This window comes from Alligator sinensis, unplaced genomic scaffold (assembly GCF_000455745.1).
Source record: "Alligator sinensis unplaced genomic scaffold, ASM45574v1 scaffold74_2, whole genome shotgun sequence".
NCBI classification, from domain to species: Eukaryota; Metazoa; Chordata; order Crocodylia; family Alligatoridae; genus Alligator; species Alligator sinensis.
The window spans coordinates 1,766,235-1,785,706 of NW_005841931.1; the positions used below are offsets into that span (position 1 = coordinate 1,766,235).

Consider the following 19,472-nt stretch of genomic DNA (forward strand, 5'->3'; position numbering starts at 1 on the left):
TCCCCCTCCACAAGCCACAATTCTCATCAGCCACCCTCCCCCCTCCCACACACAGTCCCCCACAAAACCCATACCCACCCACACCCCACAAATCCCACACATACCCTCCCTCACACCCCACATAGCCACAAACCTACACCCACCCTCCTGCCCACACCCTCCCACAATATACAAAAGTAAGACTTAATTTTAAGCTATTATACTATCACCTCTATGTGCACTATACTTGATCTAAGCCTTCAAGAGTCTGAGAAGCAAAAACACATAAGATCAGGACAAAAATATTTTTTGAAATCAAATTAATGAATGTTGTAGTACGTTTGATTTTTAGACTATAATTTGGTATTTTTCTGATTCAGAGATGGCAAAACCCCTTGCTGAATGGAGTAATTCTGGGGAGCAAGGGAAGGGACTTCTGGTGGCAAAAGTCAGGGGCTTAGGTGGCAGGACTTCTGGTCCCACATTGGCAACCAGGGGGCAGGGCACCTGTCTAGGGGCAGGGCTACCCATGCGGCCCTCGATGGCTTGCCAAAACTCGGTACGCGGCCCTCCACCCAAAATAATTGCCCGCCCCTGAAAGAGCTTATCTGGTTCAACTCACAAATATTATCAGCAGTGGTTGGCAATGAAATGTTTTATTTTTAGTGCATTCAGGATGAATATATACCAGCTTTTCTTTCAATCTACCATTTTCTAGTTGTATACTAATCTTAACTCAAACCAATAAGACAGTTTACAGTACATTGCACACTATCATATATTGCGTGTATAAACGTTGTGTCTCCCTTTGCTTATGCTGCATTCACGTAGTTTTGTTTTCTTCAGAACCACTTCTCTGTTCCTGTTATTGAAACACTAACTCTTAGAGGTACCAGGTAGGCATAGGATACAACAGAAGAAAGATGTGTGTTAATTTTCAAGGTAGTCAACATGGCATAAGATGAACATGAGCCTTCAATGTGATGGTGCAGCTAGTAAAGCAAGCAAAACGCTGGCTTGCATCCATAGATGCTTGTCAAGCAAAACCCGGGACGTCATTCTCCCACTGTACTCAGCCTTGGTGAGGCCGCAGCTGGAGTACTGCGTCCAGTTTTGGGCTTCACAATTCAAAAAGGATGGGGAGAAGCTTGAGAGGGTGCAGAGGAGAGTCACACACATGATCAGAGGTCAGGAAAACAAACCTTATGATGAGAGGCCGAGAGCTATGGGACTCTTCAGCCTGATAAAGTGCCGGCTCAGGGGGATCTGGTAATAAACCTATAAGTTTATCAGGGGTGCTCATCAGGATCTGGGGGAATGTCTGTTCACCAGAGCGCCCCAAGGGATGACAAGATCGAAGGGTCACAAACTCCGCCACGAATGATACAGGCTGGACATGAGGAAAAACTTCTTTACTGTCCGAGCCCCCAAGGTTTGTAATAGACTGCTGCCAGAGGTGGTTCAAGCACCCACTTTGAACGCCTTCAAGACACATTCAGATGCTTATCTTTCTGGGATCCTATGATCCCTGCTGACTTCCTGCCTCTGGGGCAGGGGGCTGGACTCGATGATCCTTCGGGGTCCCTTCCTGCCCGAATGTCTATGAAATCTATGAAACATGTAATGTTGAAGTCGTGAACCTGAACTACATCTATAGACAAAAGGAGAAAAAAAAATGGGGCAGGAGGGGGGGCACTGAGTGCATGAGAAAGGAATGCAGGTTTGTTAAACATAAAGTGCAACTGGTTAATCTATTGTGGTTACTAATCTAAGGTATTTAAACATCAGAAATTGAACACAGGGTCTTATGATGATAAAAAGTATGGGAAACAATAACTAAAAGCAGCACCATCCCTTCAACTTGAAGGTAGATCTGTCAGCTGAGTCCCTCATCCATGTTAAGTGCCTATAGGTGTAGCAGCAGTGTGGCCTCTACTGTATATAAGAACTATATGTTGGCTATATATACACATACATACATACATACACACATACACACACACTTACACTATATATATTTTTTTTATTTTTTTTTTAATATATATTACACACACACTATATATAAGAACTATACGGTTGGTAAGAACTCTATGATCTTACCAACCATACTAAGGTCAATAAGATATAAAACTTACCAACTGCAATGGATTCAAAATTGCACCCCCTACATAGATCTATGGAAATATCCGAGAAATCAAAGCCATGGCTTTCTCTTTCTCTTCTTTTTTCACCTTATATTAACACGCCCTTTAAATGTGGTCTTCTAATTAGATTTCCTTTACTGCAATTCCCACTCACTGTGTGTGTTCTTAGTGTCAAGCCACTATTAAGTCTCACTTTCTTATCATCAGTAATATATGTATATCAAAGTAGAAAAAGGACAGCAAACACATACTGCCTTCCTGAGAACAATCTGAATCCTACAAGACACAAATGTTGTCCCAGGAAAAATGCATTTTTTTAAAAAAATCCCTTAATGGCTAACATAATATGTAATTCTTCTATATAGTCATATTACATACATACACACACACGCACTTCATTTGGTTAATGCATTATTAAACATGCACCAAGCCAAATAAAAGTAATTTCTAAATATTTTAATCATTCATCATGAAACCACTACCAGAACTCTTTAGGATGAAAATGTTAAGCTGCGTACATGACCAAAATAAATTATCTTGAGAAGTAGCCAATATACAACCATATGGGTACATAGGGGAAGTAGGGCTATAATATAAACCCAGAAGAAGCATTAACAGATATTATAAAAATTATTTTTTTTAAAGTAAAATATTATTGTTAATAATAAAGACTGCAGCATATGGTTCCAGGATAATTTATTGAATCCATGCAGTTTGAGTTGCACTTGACTTTAAAGATCTGCTTAAAAATAATAAAATAAAGCACACTATGATAGATTTCCTAACCTCTCCCAAGCATCAGAAAGAGACAAAGGAAACTGAGATTCAACAGTGTACTTCTGATAAAAAAAGAATGAAAAGACTGCAAGATTGTGGATGGGTGATCACATCCTCACTAACAATGGGTCAATCTTTGACACAAAGCATTGTAGAAATAGAAATGATGAATGTTACTAATAATGGATTTCAGAGGCAATAGCTGCCAGGAATATCTGCTATTACCAATGGACAACAAAACATTCTGAGAAGCAGTTGAGTCACTAGTTTCACAGCACGATAGATTATGTGCTAATTTAGAAATTAAAACTGATTAGCTCAGAAAAACAAAACTCCAAGTCTGTGGGTAGGTATGAGAGTAGCTGTCCACAAATTCAAAAGGGTTAGATCTTCAGCAAGTCTAAATTACTATAATGTCACTGAAATCAATGGAGGTATACTCATTTTGACCAGCTAAGGATCTGTCCTGGTAGTTTAATGTACTACAACAGGAAAAGATGGATACAATTTGGAACTATAAGTCTAGAAGAAGCACTGTCTAGGGTGACTAGGGCTGACCTACTTTTTTTAATATCATGCAGTGTTTGAATGCAATTCCTTGCATAATTTTTAAATATTCTTAGCTCAATTTTCTTTACAATTTTGTTATAAATAGTATCACCTTTGATGCGCAAAGCTGATAGAAGACATTTTTTTTTATTCCCTCTTCATCATCTCTACCACCCTCCATCCACACCAGTGGCCCCTGGGTTATTTGTATGGCAGCTTTTCTCCTTCCCTTAGAAACAAAGGTGCTGCATCTTGTACTGCTAAAGGAAAATAACTCACTGCAACTCACTCTCTTGCCCTGAACACTGTGCCTACCTGGGTTTAGTGCACATCAGGGTCAGTCCCATCTACATGTAGGCTATTTTGGACCTGTGCTTGGTAGTGTGGCATGCTAATGAGACTCTTGACCCAGACATTCTTCCTCTTTAGCTAAGCCCCAAACAGTCCGTGACTCAGGTTCCCAAGATAATCAGACCTTTTGAAGCCCTGGGGAGTTTGTCTCTTTTTTGAACCCTCCTGCTAAGTGTTGCCAGGAAAACATTTCCCTTTGTTACTTTTGCCCAGTATCTAAATCTCTAGTGCTTATGGGAGCCATGCCCTACAGCCCCTCACCTCATATAGCAGTAGGTCTAAATATACAAAATCTCAGGAGCCCAGAATTCAGGGGTGATCCCAAACAGAGGAGTATGTTGCAAAGAAAAGATTTCTGTAAGAGTTGCATTCTGAGCTTCCAAGGCTTTCCTAAAAACAATGAGAAACAGGCTTTAAAACCTCTGAGCTATGCTTGAGGCTCCTTTATATAGATATAGAGAGAAAAGGAAAAAAAGAACAAGTTCATCCTTGACAACTGCAATGTCAATAGAATTATACCAGCAATTAGCTTGGCTCTCTGTTTCCATACAAAAAAAAAAGTCTCCAAACAATGAGAACAAACATTTCTGAAATGGATTGCTCTTATCAAAAGTTATCAAAGACGAAAATATAAAAGGGTCTGAAATGCTTAGAAAAGGAAGAAAGCAAAAACAAGATCATCCTGCATCAGCGAGAAAAATGGAAAGGAACAAGAAGAGCACATACATAGTTGCAGTGCCTGTGACTCCGACAGCCACTATATGCCATGGCTTTCAGAGGTTGCCATAAACAGCAATGTTGCTATAAACCAGGAACATGAAAAAATGAATGGGGGTGATATAATCCTGGGGCTGCAGATCTGCTTCCTGCTGTGATGGGCAGAGGGTGATAAACTTAGAGGCAGCTCCATTTTTCAGACACAGACAGTTATCTGTCTTTCTTATTTCACCTGGCATCTGCTCAGCCACTGGGATCTGCTCAGCTTCCAATTACACATGAACCTAACCATACAGATGATATTGCTAGCAACACCACTACAGTCTTCAAGCTCAGCAGAGTAAACTGGGTTCCACTTCTCTGACAACAGGGCTTGGCTGGCAGCACCCTGAAGGATTTGAGGACAGGAGCTGGAATGAACCACCAACACAATCATCCTGAGAAAGCCAAAGGCAGACTACATGCTCAGTAACGAGATCTAAAGGAGAGGCAGAGAGGATGATCCATGGAGCAGAGCGATCAAACCAACTCCATATTATGATCCAATAGTGAAACAAGGAGTCAGGGAAGTAATGGGGAGGAAAAAAGCTTACGGTGGATATATGCAGCCAAAGGCCTTGTGTGGTGAGCTAGGGACCAGAAAGTTATGAGTTCAAGCCTGGGTGTGTGGCCCTGAGCTTCCTAGCTGGAAATAACAGCCCTGTCCGAGGTGAGAATTTTTTTTTAAAGGAAGTATGGGTTGGATGAATGGACTGTAAGGTGGATAGAAAGCTGGCTGGATTGTTGGGCTCAGCAGGTACTGATCAATGGCTAGATGTCTAATTGGCAGCCAGTACCAAAAGGAGTGTCCCAGGGGTTGGTCCTGGTGCCAATTTTGTTCAATATCTTCTTTAACAACCTGGAAGATGGGATGGAGTACACCCTAAGCAAGTTCACAGATGACACCAAGCTGGGGGAAGTAGTAGATACGCTAGAGGGTAGGGCTAGGATTCAGAGTAACATAGACGAATTGGAGGACTGAGCCACAAAAATAATTAAAAAAAAAAAATCATCTCACGAGGGTCACCAAGGACATGTGCAAAGTCCTGCACTTAAAATGGAACAATCCCATGCACCAGCACAGGCTGGGGGCTGACTGACTGGGCAACAGCTCTGCAGGAAAGGACCTGGGAATTGCAGTGAACAATAAGCTGGATATGAGTGATCAGTGTGCCTTTGTTGCCAAAAAGGCTAACGGCATACTGAGCTTTATTAGTAGGAGTGTTGCCAGCAGATCAAAGGAAGTAATTATTCCCCTCTGTTCTGCACTGGCGAGGGCACATCTGGAGTACTGTGTCCAGTTTTGGGTCCCCCACCATAGAGAAGTTGAAGGGAGTCCAGCGGAGGGCAACAAAAATGGTTAGGAGGCTGGGGCACATAACTTCTGAGGACAGGCCGAGGGAACTAAGCTTATTTAGTTTGCAGAAGAGAAGACTGTAGGGGGATTTGATAGCAGCCTTCAGCTAACTGAGGAGAGGCTGAAGGAACTCGGGTAATTTAGTCTGGGGAAGAGAAGACAGAGGGGATTTAGTAACAACCTTCAACTACCTGAAGGGTGGTTACAAAGAGGACGGAGCTAGACTGTTCTCAGTAGTGGCAGATGACAAAACAAGGAGCAGTGGTCTCAAGTTGCAGCAGCGGAAGTTTAGGTTGGATATTAGGAAAAACTCTCACTAGGACAGTGGGGAAGCCCTGTAACAGGTTACCTACAGAAGTGATCCATCCTTTGGAGGTTTAAGGCCCGGCTGCAATGATCTATTTGGGCGTGGTCCTGCTTTGAGAAGGGAGCTTGATGACATGACCTCCAGAGGTCCCTTCCAATCCTAATTTTCTATGATATACATTTTAAACAGTTTCCTGTGAAGAAGTTGATCATACAAAAACAGTTTATTTTCTTTTAAATTCTTAGTAATTGTAATACATCATAGATTGCATGTGATCATGTTGTCAGCTCAACACATGACAATTCAGCTCTGGAACAGAAGATGACATCTACTTTCTTCACGACCCTGGACCTTGCAGTCATCTATACCTACCTGCACAAAGTGCCATGTTACTGTAAAAAGCTACTATGTTGATTTGGTCACACCTGTGTGCCCCACGTTGTACGGGAGGCACTGCCAAAGACCGAAGACACTAGAGAATCAAACCCTTCTGACAATGCCAGTTTTGGAAGCATCTGGCATCCCTTCCCCAGAGTCCTTGTCAAAATGCCCATAGTTGTATCAGTCACAAAGAGGTGTGGATTATTCCTGGGTGATAAAAGGGATGCTGCTTCCCACTGCCCTTCAAGTCTGCTGTTCCTGTCTACCTCTTTTCATTGTCAAGTACATTGATAAAAGTCTGGACATCTCAAACAATTTTATTCTATGGATATTAGAGGGAATGGATATATGGCATGATTACTCCGGAGTAATTTATCCCAGATTTTATTCTGTCATAAATTCACTCCTTAGTAAGGAGTAGGTACACAACCAGCTTCCCCGTGCCAACTGTCTACAGTACATACTCTAGGGCTTCAATGGAGTTACATCAGTTCACATCAGCTGAGAATCTGGCCTGATATTTTAACTTCAAATAGAATGATGCTGATTTATGCCATCCATAATTCCAGCCTGCTAGATTTGGGGTGTGTGAATTCCAAGCACTAGCTTTTCACTAGTAGTATAATTCCTTATGCCACACTCATTCCAGTATACAACAGTGCCTTCTTCCAGTTTCATTTATGTCACTGTAAAAGTGACTGGGACTAAGCCCTAAAGACCACTCCTGTGGCTATCCAGGAGAGTTATACCAGTATAACTATACCCACACCAGTATAACTGGAAAAAAAATCTCACAAGTGGACAAGAACATACAAATTACCATTTACTGGGTCAAACCAAAAGTCCCTCTTGCTTAGTATCCCGTGTCACACAGTGGCAGAGAGTGGAGGCTGAAAGGGAGAGGGAACTGAGCATGACCAGGGTTTTTCCCTACTGCTTCTCTCTCACTTGTGGCTCCCAGCATTTAAGATCTAGGAAGTTATATTTCAGAGGATGTACCCCTAACTCCCATACTCAATAGCTACTCATGCCCCTTTCCTCCAAGAATTTGTCCAATCTCTTTTTGAATTTGGCTAAACCGTCAGCTTCCAACAACATCTGGGGACTATGAGTTCAAGACTTTAATTACACGCAGTGTGAAAAAGAACTTCATTTTGTTAGTCTTAAACTTACTACCTACCAGTTTCATTTTGTGACCCCTTGTTCTTGTACTGTGAAATGGTGAATAACAAATTCCTATAGACTTTCCCTTCTCCATTGAGTATTTTGTAAACCTTTATCATGTCCCCCCTCAAGCGTCTCTTTTCCAAACTGAATAGGCCTAGCCTCTTTAGCCTCTCCTCATAAGAAAGGCCCTCCATACCACTAATCATCCTTGTTGCCTTTCTCTAGATCTTCTTTATCCTTTTTGAGATGTACAGACAAGAACTGGGCACGGTATTTAAGACACACCAGAGATTTATAAAGGGACATAATGATACCTTTTTTTTTCAGTTCCCGTCTTAATAATCCCTAACGTCATTTGCCTTTTTGACAGCTGCTGAGCACTGAGCTGATATTTATAGAGAGCTGTCCACAATGACTCCCAGATCTCTTTCCTCTGTGGTAACAGCTCGTGTAGAGCCCATCATCATGTAGATATAGTTCAGGTTGTTCTTGCCAGATAAATCACTTCACACTTATTTACACTGAACTTCATCTGCCATTTAGTTGTCCATTTGCTCAAGTGTGCCAGATCCTTCTGTAGTTCCTCACAGCCTGCCATAGTCTTTACAACTGAATAATTTTGTGTCATTGGCAAAATTTGGCCACCTTACTATGCACACCCTTGTCCAGATCATTTATGAATATGTTAAACAGCTCTGATCCCAACACAGATCCTTGGGGGACCCTCACTGTTTACTTCGTTCTAACCTTAAAACTGACCATTTATGCTTGCTCTTTGCTTTGTATCTTGAAGCCAATTTCTAATCCATGAGTGGACATTCCCTGTAATCCTATGACTATATAATTTAGTTAAGGACCTCTGATGGGGGACCTTGTCAAAAGTATATTTGGACTTCCAAATAGCCATGTCAGCTGGATCACTCCAAGCCACCAACTTATTGGCACCCTCAAAGAATGTCGGCAAATTTGCACTCTTCCACCACCATTCCTGGATGGTTGTACATAGAGGAAGGAGCTGGTCCCTTAGACTAAGGCAGAGCCAATCAAAAGTCTTTCTGGTTCCTACAGAACAGGGGTAAACTGGCAGTAGCATACATAACAGGCCTCTCCTATGATTCAGAAGGCAGATAAATGAGGGACCTGTTGACCAGGGAAAAGGACAGCAGTTTTCCTACCTCAATGAACCTGCTCCTATAGCAGCCAGGGAAAGGGAGGGGAAAAGAGGCGTGGAAACAATGTCCCTACCTGCTCTTTGTAGGGAAATAAATTGTTCAAATACTTCAATTTAAAAAAAGAAAAAAAAAAAGAAAAATCCACTGTGCACAACTCATGGAACACATTTTCAATTCAGAATCCAAATACACATTTGCCGAGGTTGGAGTCCACCAATATTCACTGTATGTACCTTTGTATAACTACACATTGTACTTATCTATTTGCATGTGTTAAAATTTTTCCATCAATAACTCTGGGTGCTAGAGTACAATAGTAATTAAAGCACAAAATATCAGCAACCAAGATCTACATAATGAGCTTTCCTGCAACTTCATACAGCACTTGTCAGCTATGCTAATCACCAACATCCCCCCACATTTTCACCATCTATTTAAAAACCTCAGCCCACCTCCTCCCTAAATGTTCAAAGAGAAAAGATGGGCTTTGCAATTTAAGATTAACAACTTCAGGCTCTCATAGATTAACAGTGGGTAGCGTTTGTAATTTAAATTAGGAGGGCTCCATCTTGAATGGATATGCTGACTACATTATTCACTGAACAGAGGTTTCCTCCTCCCTCCTTCTCTTCCTGACCCTGTCCCAGGGGAAGGGGCAGGACTGCACCCTGTGCTGCTGGCAAGATAGCACCCACGTAGCATCAGGGGTGGATCCAGGGAGCATGTACTGGTGCATGGGCATCTCCCCTTTGATTCCTGCTTCACCCACATTTTAAAACCAACTGCTGGGCAGTGGCAGCAATATTCCTAGTCAGACAGTGCTGAAGGAGTCATTTGACTTCATGGCTCCTTATAATCTACCCGATCCCTTCTAAACTCTTCATCCCACAGGTATTAAACAACCCTCTCTGCTTTGGTCTTGACATGCCACCAATCAAGAAGCCTTTGTTATGCAATTCTGCTGCCTTATCTGCTCCTAGTAATGAAGCTCCTATTTCACAGTCCTACAGAGTTGTTTTTAACTCATTCCAATGAAGTAATGTTTTTGCTTCCATTTTAAAACTGAATAATACAGCCTTAGGCCCCTGGCACATCAGTAAAGCTCCTAGTTTATTTTTAACTGGAGAAAAATATGTGCCATTTTATATCTGATGATACATCTCACTATCTGCACCCCTTTTCCAAAATTCTAGATCCATCCATGCATAACACAGTGCAGTCGGGGAGCAGCCAGGGCAACAAAGGTGAGGTAGGGCTCACCCACCCCAATCTTACGCAAAATGCTAAACCATTAGGACCACCAGACATGTAAAGACAGGCACTAGAAATGTACTAGAGATACCACAGACCCTATTCTGCGCTGTTGTTGCACCTTTCATAAACATGCCCATCTGTGCAGCCTGCAAAATGTTATCCTTTATATATGGTACCATTTCACACCAGTTTTGCACAGGTGGTTCCATCCTCTTTGGCACCACACTTCAGGTAGTTAAAGGCTGTTATTAAATCCCTTCCTAGTCTTCTCTTATCCAGACTAAAGAAGACCAGTTCCCTCAGCCTCTTCTCATGAGTCATGTGCCCCAAGCCCCGAACCATTTTTGCTCCCCTCCACTGAATTGCCTCTAATTTGTCCATATTCTTTCTATAGTGGGGGCCCCAAAACTGGGCACAGTACTCCAGATGTGGACTCATCTATTGAGTTTTGTCCTCGTATCTGAAACACTGATTCTAGTTCAGTGATTCCCAAAGGGCATGTTGTGGTACACTAGCATGCTTTGAGAGCAGTAGAAGCATGCCACAAAAATATATCTACTTTTTCTTTCTTTATTAATCCCTTCTTTTTTTTTTTAATACTTTAAGCTGCAGCGGGCACAGCATGCACGCTGAGCAGGGTGCACTGTAGTCATATGCCCTGGGTGCAGACAGCATAGTGGCAGCAGTTTGCAGATGTCCAGACCCAGAGTAGCTCCACAGCTGCTGGAGAGCAGAGGGTTGGGAGAAGCAGCAGCACTACCAGGACAGGACATCTACAAAGGGTCACAGCTGCGCCCTGCATGCACCCCAGGAATATGGCTATGCCATGCACCTGGGCACTCGGTGCCACAATCTGCTGCAACCTGCTCTGCATGTATGCTGTACCTCCCCACTGAGGAGCTAGGTGCAGGTTCCCCCTCCCAGATCCAGCTGATCATGGGCAGCCAGAAGCCGTCTAACCTGACCATTCACTCCCACCACACTGAGCTCCAGAGAGCTCTCAACAACAAGTGTCCCTGTGCTCTCTCCCTGCCCCATTGATGCCTGCACCTTATGGCTTCCCAGGGCACTGCAGAATTTATTTACACCCCCGCACAACCCACAGCCCTGGGGCATACAGCAGAGAGACTCTATGAACCCTGTCAGAGGGGCTCCCATCCCAGTTCAGTCTGATAGTGTCCCCACAAAGTGTGTTACCCCCATGCCTGCACCACTACCATGTCTCCAAGCCCCCTGGCTCCCTGGCTGCAGTGTGAGGGCAGCTTCTAGCCACTGGGGAGCTGTATTGGGACCGGACATGTACAAGATGTCACTTTTCCCCCCTTTTTTGGGGTGTAAGAGCAAAGTACCAATTTTAATCCAGAAAAAAAAAAAGTGCACACCCCAGGTATAAAAAATTTGGGAAACAGCTCTAGCTCAATTTTGTCCACCAGGCAGAGGGGAGGAGTTTAAGTCTGTACCATTGTAATGGGATTATCTTTTTTGCTCTATGTATATAGAATGCAAAATGTACTACAGTGACTGTCTACACCCCAACCGTAATGGAGAAAAAAGCTGACTATGATAAGATTATGTTGGCTATAAGTATAACAACAACAGAAGTCTTCAGCTACATGATTTTGAGGCCATTAGGCTGAAATGCATCAATGCTATATATACCTGCTTCTTACAACCACTGACTCAGGAACAAAAAAAGAGAGAAGGCCCAAACAATTAACAAGACTTGTTTCAGGGTGCAAGTGATTCAGGCATTAAAAGTAACAATGACCATAACATATGATGTCAATTAATGACCACAACTTTGATGTCAATTAATGTGTGTGGGGAATCATGGGTAGTTTTATACTATACCCTAAACTTCAGGCAGGAAGTTTATAGGGACAATGCTATACTGATTTTTAAAAATAGATAAAAGTTTCAGTTTTTGATGGAGCCTGTTTAAACAGTAACACCCTAAATGCTGTAAGTTTAACAACTGGCTAGCTAATGACACAGGAAAGAGTAAAACTGTCTACATATGAAATGCTGTCAAACAGGGTCAGGGAATAAAGAGAAATACATTCCTTCTATGATAAGATGATGTGGGTGAAAAGGCAATGGATGTGATGTACCTTGTCTTTAGGAAGGCTTTTGTCACTGTGTCCAACAATTTCATTAACAAGGTAAGGCAATACAGACTAGATGAAAGTACTGTAAGGTGGGTACATAACTGGTTGGAACTGAAGTGCTCATCCCCCAGCCCACAGGCCAGACCTTGCTTGCAGAGCCATGTGATGTGACGCGTGGGACTCCTCAAAGGTACAGACATTTAGCAAGGGAAGTGATGGCAATTAATGCTGCCACTGCCCTGCCACTCCAAATTTCCGAGCCCCATGGACAAGATATGGCCCCACATACAGAGGTGAAGACAGAATAAGGCGACAGGGCCCAAACCAGCACGTACTGGGCCAGGGTTGGGACAGTGGGGCCTGACCCCACACACGTGAGGCCAGGGCAGTAAGACCCAATCTACTGCTGCAGGACTCTGGTCACAATAAGGCATGAAGGATCAGATATCTGATCTGGGATGTACTGGATTGGGCCCTCGCCCTGTGTGTACCAGATCTGACCATGGACTACCCCACACCACTCATCCGGTCTACAGGGCTAAAAGATTGGGCACTGCTGATTTGGACAGTGGGATCAAGTGCATGCTTTGCAAATTTGCAGATGACACAAAGTTGAGCAGAGTTGCAGAGGGCAGGGCTAGGATCCAGAATGACCTCAACAGACTGGAAAAATTGTCTGCGACCAATCAGATGAGATTCAACAAGGATAAGTTCAAAGTCCTACACTTGGGACAGAACAATTGTATGCACAAATTCAGACTGAGGCATGATTTGCTAGGCTGTAGTACTGCAGAGAAGGCACTTGGAGTTATTGAAGACTGTAAGGTGAATATGAGCCAACAATGTACTACTGTTGCAAAAAAAAAAGGCCAATAGCATTCCAGGCTGCATTAACAGGGTGTCACTTGTAAGTCAAGTGAAGTGATTCTTCCACTCTATTCATCACTAGTGAGGACTTACCTGGAGTACTGTATCCAGTTATGGGCCCCACGATTCAAGAAGATGTGGACAGATTGAAAAGAAAACTATTACAACAAGAGCAACAAAAACTATTAGAGGCCTGGGACATGTGACTTATGAGGAAAGACTGAAAAGGGAGATATGGTAGCATTTTTCAAATATCTGAAGGGCTGATCACAGAGAGGATGGAGATGGGCTTTCCTCTGTGACTAGGAGCAATGGCCTCAAGATGCAGCAAAGGAAATTTAGGTTGGAGATTAGAAGGAGCTTTCTGACTATGGAGGTGGTCAAGCATTGGAACAGGCCACCTAGAGAAGTTGTGGAATCTCCACCCTTGGAAATTTTCAAGAGCAGGTTGGACAGACACTTGGCTGGGATGGCTTAAATCAGGGATGATCCTGCCTTGAGTGGAGAACTGATCCAGATGACCTTGTGAGGTCCCTTCCAGCCCTATTTTCCTCGGATCCTATGATTCCATATTTATCTCCCCATTAATGCTTTTTTGTTACAATAATTTTAGGTGTTTACATGTACCACTAAACACCTAAATGCAAGGTGTTTTTCAGGTACAAATGCAATCATATCTGTTATGGCTCTGATTCAAGAAAGTATGTAAGCTTGTGCATAATGCAAAGTATGCTAGTAGCCCGATGGACTTTAATGGGATTACTCATATGCCTAAAATTGGCCCAGTCCTTTGCTACACTAGATCCAATGTGAGTGACCATTTGAGAAGCATTTAAATTACTACAGTTTACAGAAGTAGTTCTTAGGAATTCTGTAGAATCAAAAGAACCGTATTGCAATATAAAAGGAAAGCAACACGTGAGAGAGCAAAAAAAATAAAAAAATAAAAAAAAATAAAAAATCCTTGTCACAATGGTTACACAGTAAGGTAAAATATTTTTATGCAGGCCAAGAAGTTCATCATCCTCTTATAAAAAATTGCAACTCAACTCAGCTTAATAAACAAAAAACTTTAACCATTTACCTGTAATTAAAAATAGTAATTAAGGCAGATGTAGCTCAGTAGTAAGAACCCAATTTTTATTCCCCATCCTTGCTCAGGCATGTTTTTCTCTAGCTATAATATAGAAAATGTATTGTTTAAAACAATGTAGGAAGCCCACAAGAGCTCCTGAGTCCATTAGACCACCCGTGGAAAGCTGGAAATCACACAAGATAAGGTTATTTCAGAAAACTAAAATAGTTTCTTTACAAAAGGTCTTCAGAGGCAATGATGAAATACCTGGCCTGGGATTACTCTTTCCAAGGCAGGCAGAAAAATACCTTGCCGAAGAGAAATAGCCAAAAAACAGGCTTACGAAATTCAGTGGCAACAAGTATGTTATTTCTATCTAACTACGTTGATAGGGCCAAAATTTTGCCCTTTGTGTTCTGAGGAAAGGGGAATGGAATAGAGATAATTTTTTTTTAAAAGGTCAAGATTGACAGCCCTGGAAACACGTATCCACTTTTTAGTCCCAGAACAGTAGAGCAAACAGTTGCTCTACAAGCCTTCACCATGACAACTCATCAGCGTACATTAATCCTGAAGCAGAGGGACTAGGAGAAGGAATGAGAAAAAAGGATTCAGTCCACAATTGTGAGATTCTTGACCTACCTGCAAAAATGGCTAACAAAGCCATCTAGACCATTTAGAATGATGTTTGGCGTAGACAGCCACTAAGGAAGCATCATCATCTCATTCTGCATAGATTGCTGAAAAGCTATCAGCTGGCAGTGTGATTTACAATCATATCTAACCTCGGCCATGTTTCAGCTTAGTGACTGGCCCCATAACCTATTCTAATCCTTTAAGCCACATAGCCCCCTAAATGACTAGACTTGATCTTGGTTCCAGTAATGTATTCTTTTTCCACTGGATGGATCAGACATTGTATAACTGCATAAACTCTTAAGAACACTCAGCCTGTTGTTTTAACTCATTTCCTACAGCGTTTCTTAAAACTATGAGTTATCAATTACAAAAAAAATAATAATAATAATTTAGGGAAATGTAGTTCTTTTCACATCAAAATTATCCCCAATTATCCCCCAAATTACCCAATTATGCTTTGGCTTTACATGTATATACCCATATCATGACCCCAGACTTTGCAAATCCATTGTGTAGTGCCAATTAATCAAGTCTGTCGGAGCATGCTAATTAGTGTGCTGCAGCATCTCGTGTATTCAGCATCCCACTTTTCAAGTGGTGGGGGGCGTGCTTTAACTAAATTAAAGTTTGTCGAATGAGCTTTAGTTAAAGCACCCCCGCTGCCCTTTTGAAACACAGGATGCTGAATTCACGAGATACTGTGGAGTTTTAATTCAAACAGCCAAGAGCGACTCTAATTAACCCCCCCCACCCCTTCCCTTAGAGCACATGTACAGGCATGTGTATGTGACACCAGAAAGCTCATGTTGGAGCCAATCCACAGAATCACTATGGACAGGTAAAGTTTGTTGCTCGTGCTCTATAAAGAATGGATAACTTCATAAGAAAAGCTTGTCAAACTTTTCTGATGAGAATGTTTTTCCTTGAAAATACTAACTCATCAACTCCAAATGTTTTACAGAACATCTCATTTTTGCTGGCTTTTTGCTTGGCGCTCAGGCTTTGGCATTACTAATTAATTCAGAGGCCTTCAGCCTCTCAGCTTCTCAACAGGCTGTCAGACCAATATAATGTGAGTCCCACACAACTAAATAAACCTTTTTAATCTTGTTTTGAAAAAGGTAAAAGGGTTAAACAGTTAAAAGTTAAAATACATTTAGCTGTCATTTTTCCAAGAATCTCTCTGACTCTTTCATTCCATGGGAAGTTCTTTTTTCCCCTCTGATACTAAAATGAAATATAGAAATTTTGGAATTTCCTACATAACAGGAATTCTGATGGGGGATGGGGAAGGGGTAGACGGGGAGAAATTCATTTTAGTTGTAACCATCTCCTGCCTATTTGGATATTGTACTGTTTATCTGCACTTTTCCAGGAGTGCTCTTCAGACTAGACCTCTATTAATTATTCTAGCATACCTCTCCTCTTCGTTACCCATGTGCACTTATGGTGCCGTGTGTGTAATGATGATGCAATTGCAAAAAAAAATCAAATGCCCATGCAGCTTATAAGTAAAAAAATAAACTCACAGCCTCCAAAGACCTGCCAATAGCCTATATACTACTAGTAGCTTTTCTGATTCTGTACAACATTCCCACCCTTCCCCCTTATTCCTTTCTAGCCACAGAGTCTTTGTTTTCTAACCTGCTACAGCCACCTATCTCCCACCAGAAGTCATACCTTTCATTTGATATGACACATTTCAGTGGTATGTAACTATGAGAAGCTGGAGGTTTACCTGAGAAAATTTGCAGAAGGTAAATTCCACAGAAACTAAGATCCTACTTTCCTGGAAGTGTCCTTGGTAAGAAGGGTAATGATTAAAAAAAGCCACCTAACGTGTGTTGGGAGGGGCGGGGGGGGGGGCAGAATAGAATAGTTTTCATGGTTTTTGCATGAAGCATTTGCAGATATTATGATGTGCATCCTCACAGGAGGCACTTCAGAATAAGTGAATTATGAACAGGCACTTCACAGGGTGATACAAGCATTTCAATACTGAGGTTGGCAATGTGAATTCATGTTTTTTCCCAGGGGAACCAGAATGATGCATCTCTTTTTTGTACTGAACCTCAGAGCTCGTTTTCTCATATGCCCCCCATCCTGGCCCTTCCTTATATGAAAACAGACAGGAATTTTCACAGTGCACATTCACAACTGGAGGTTATTTGCATTGTCTCTCTATATAAAGGAAGAATGGCATTACTTCTCCTTTGGTTCTGCACACCGGAGCAAAGAAAAATGGTATTGCGATCTACAAAACCTTCCTTGAAATAATTCTCTATGACTTGAGGCCTTTTGGAATAGAAGGGATATATTGTTTTGACTTGATTAAAGCTGAAAAGTTGATTTGACATCCTGTTGTCAAGGAAACCAATTCACACACAAAAGAAAACAGTTGTGATGGTATCATTCCGACTATTCAAGTGACCTTAGGAAGAAAAAAAGGCTTCAGTTTCAAAGATTTGTATTCAACTCACTTCACTACAGTGGAAATAAAGATCATTGCTCTTTATGCTTATTGGGAAGCAGTTTTCAGTCTGGAAAAAGCAAAATACCATATTTTTTTCCAAATCTGTGAGGCCAAATGCCCCATTGTGGTCACAAAGACATACAGCTGCCACATACCATTCGCTACCTGTGTTCACAAGAACTGCAAGAATTATATAGAAGGGACAGAGTGAAGAAGAAGGAGTAATATGCACTGGTTAAGACATGAACATTTTTACATTTTTATTTTGATATATATTTACGCATCCATATTTTATATACATCCCCAGAGACACCAAGCCAGCTACCAAGGGATGCAATCATGTTCTTAGAACAATGAATGCAGCTTAAATTAGGCCCAGTTATGGTATACCCAAGATTCGCTTTCCTGAGATAATTCAACAGGAGTATATATTATCCATTAACCTCCTGGATCCCTCTGTCTAGGAGACAGCCTAGAACTGCCCAACACTATCATAAAGAACTTTTTCTGGCCATGGACAGGGGATGCTTCTTCTCAGCTGATAGCGCAAGATCCCTTTACAAACTTTTTGGCACTACTAGCCACACCATGCTGAATACACATGTAGAAAACTGCCAGAGTAAATTGGGCATCAGTAGATTAGATCCAAATCATTCCTATCTGCCACATCCAAGAGAGACATGATAGGCATGACAGACATCTAGTCATCATTATCCAGGTACACGTGATGTGGAGTTTCACAAGGCTCAATGCTTTCTCTCATCCTACAAGAGATAATTCAGGAAGATAGTGAACCACTTCAGACATCATCTTGCGGACAACTATATCGCTCTCTCTCTGCTGATTTAGCCTCTGCCATCGCCAATGCCCAGAGGAATGGGTAAGCAGATGGTTAAAAAGTAGCAGGCTTGATTTCAACTTAGGGAAAATAAACATGATTTTAATCAGAAGGGGGGGAAATGCACTAAGGAACTAAAAGCCAGTGTTCTTATATCACCATCATTTTAGACTGTCAGACCATAAATCATTCTTGTAATATGAACCCTCAGAGTCATCCTCCATTCATTACTATTTTATGACATGCAAAGTGCCACAGTGGTGGATATTTTCCCCTCTCTGACCAGGAGACAGTGTCATTCTCTCTCAGACAAGGATCAGCCACAGAGATTCATGATGACCTTTGCTTCCTGCAGCTTATTTTCCCCTAAGGCTGAGCACAACTGCCACAAGAAGGCTACTAACTGGAGTAAGCCAAATGTCTTATTAAACAGAAACTGGCATAGATATTCCACCTCTGCTCTGAGGATTGCATTCTTCTCTGCCTCAGTTCAATACCAAATGTAAAGTCCTGGCCTAGTACACAAAACTCTGTGAAGTGTTTCACCACCTCATCCTATGCAACCTTCAAAGATAACTGTGGTCAACTGATGTGATATAGTGGGGAAGCACCAGGTTTATCCCATCAGGAACAGGAGGCCACATATTCCTAGCAGTGATGCCTGCACTAAAAAATGTTCTTTTTGGATAAAGCTTTTTGGCAGGAATATCTTAGAGGCACATTTGTAACTTTTGTATATGCTGGTATTTAACACACACAAGTATCTCCAAGTTTCTTGGGAAAAAAATGAATGGGGGGCATGGGACACTTTGGGAACTATTTACACTTACATTATTGCTCAGGTTGAAATAATAGTACACTGGAAACACCAAGGGTGGACGGAAATTATCACAAAATACCTAGCAGTCATTATTTCCACGTGAGATAATTTGCCAGGAAAGCAAAGCGCAATTCTAACCCTATTAAAACAACAATGCAGAACTCAAAGCTAATCTGGGATTCAAAGAAAAGTGGGATTACTAACAACGACCCTTTTCAGCATCAAGAGGTTAATTATAGCTGGGAGACAGGGCAGAAGGTGCATATTTTTCTAGTTTTTACTTCTTGAAGTTTTAAAAATGGATATTTCTTGCACAGATGTGGAGTGGAAGATGTTAATCCATATTCACAGTATTTTGCCAACTTGTCTTAATTTTCCTTTAAATTTTGATAAACACTTCATTGTTTTACGGTAAAAAAAGCCAAACATAACAACAACACTACCTCCCCCCCCCCCCA

General features: G+C 41.7%; 1 protein-coding gene across 1 annotated transcript in view; it reads right to left on the reverse strand.

The window, feature by feature from the left end:
- The window catches only part of TBXAS1 (thromboxane A synthase 1), a 390,857-nt gene that overhangs the window by 230,560 nt on the left and 140,825 nt on the right, over positions 1-19,472 (reverse strand). The gene's annotated exons all lie outside the window — the stretch shown is intronic.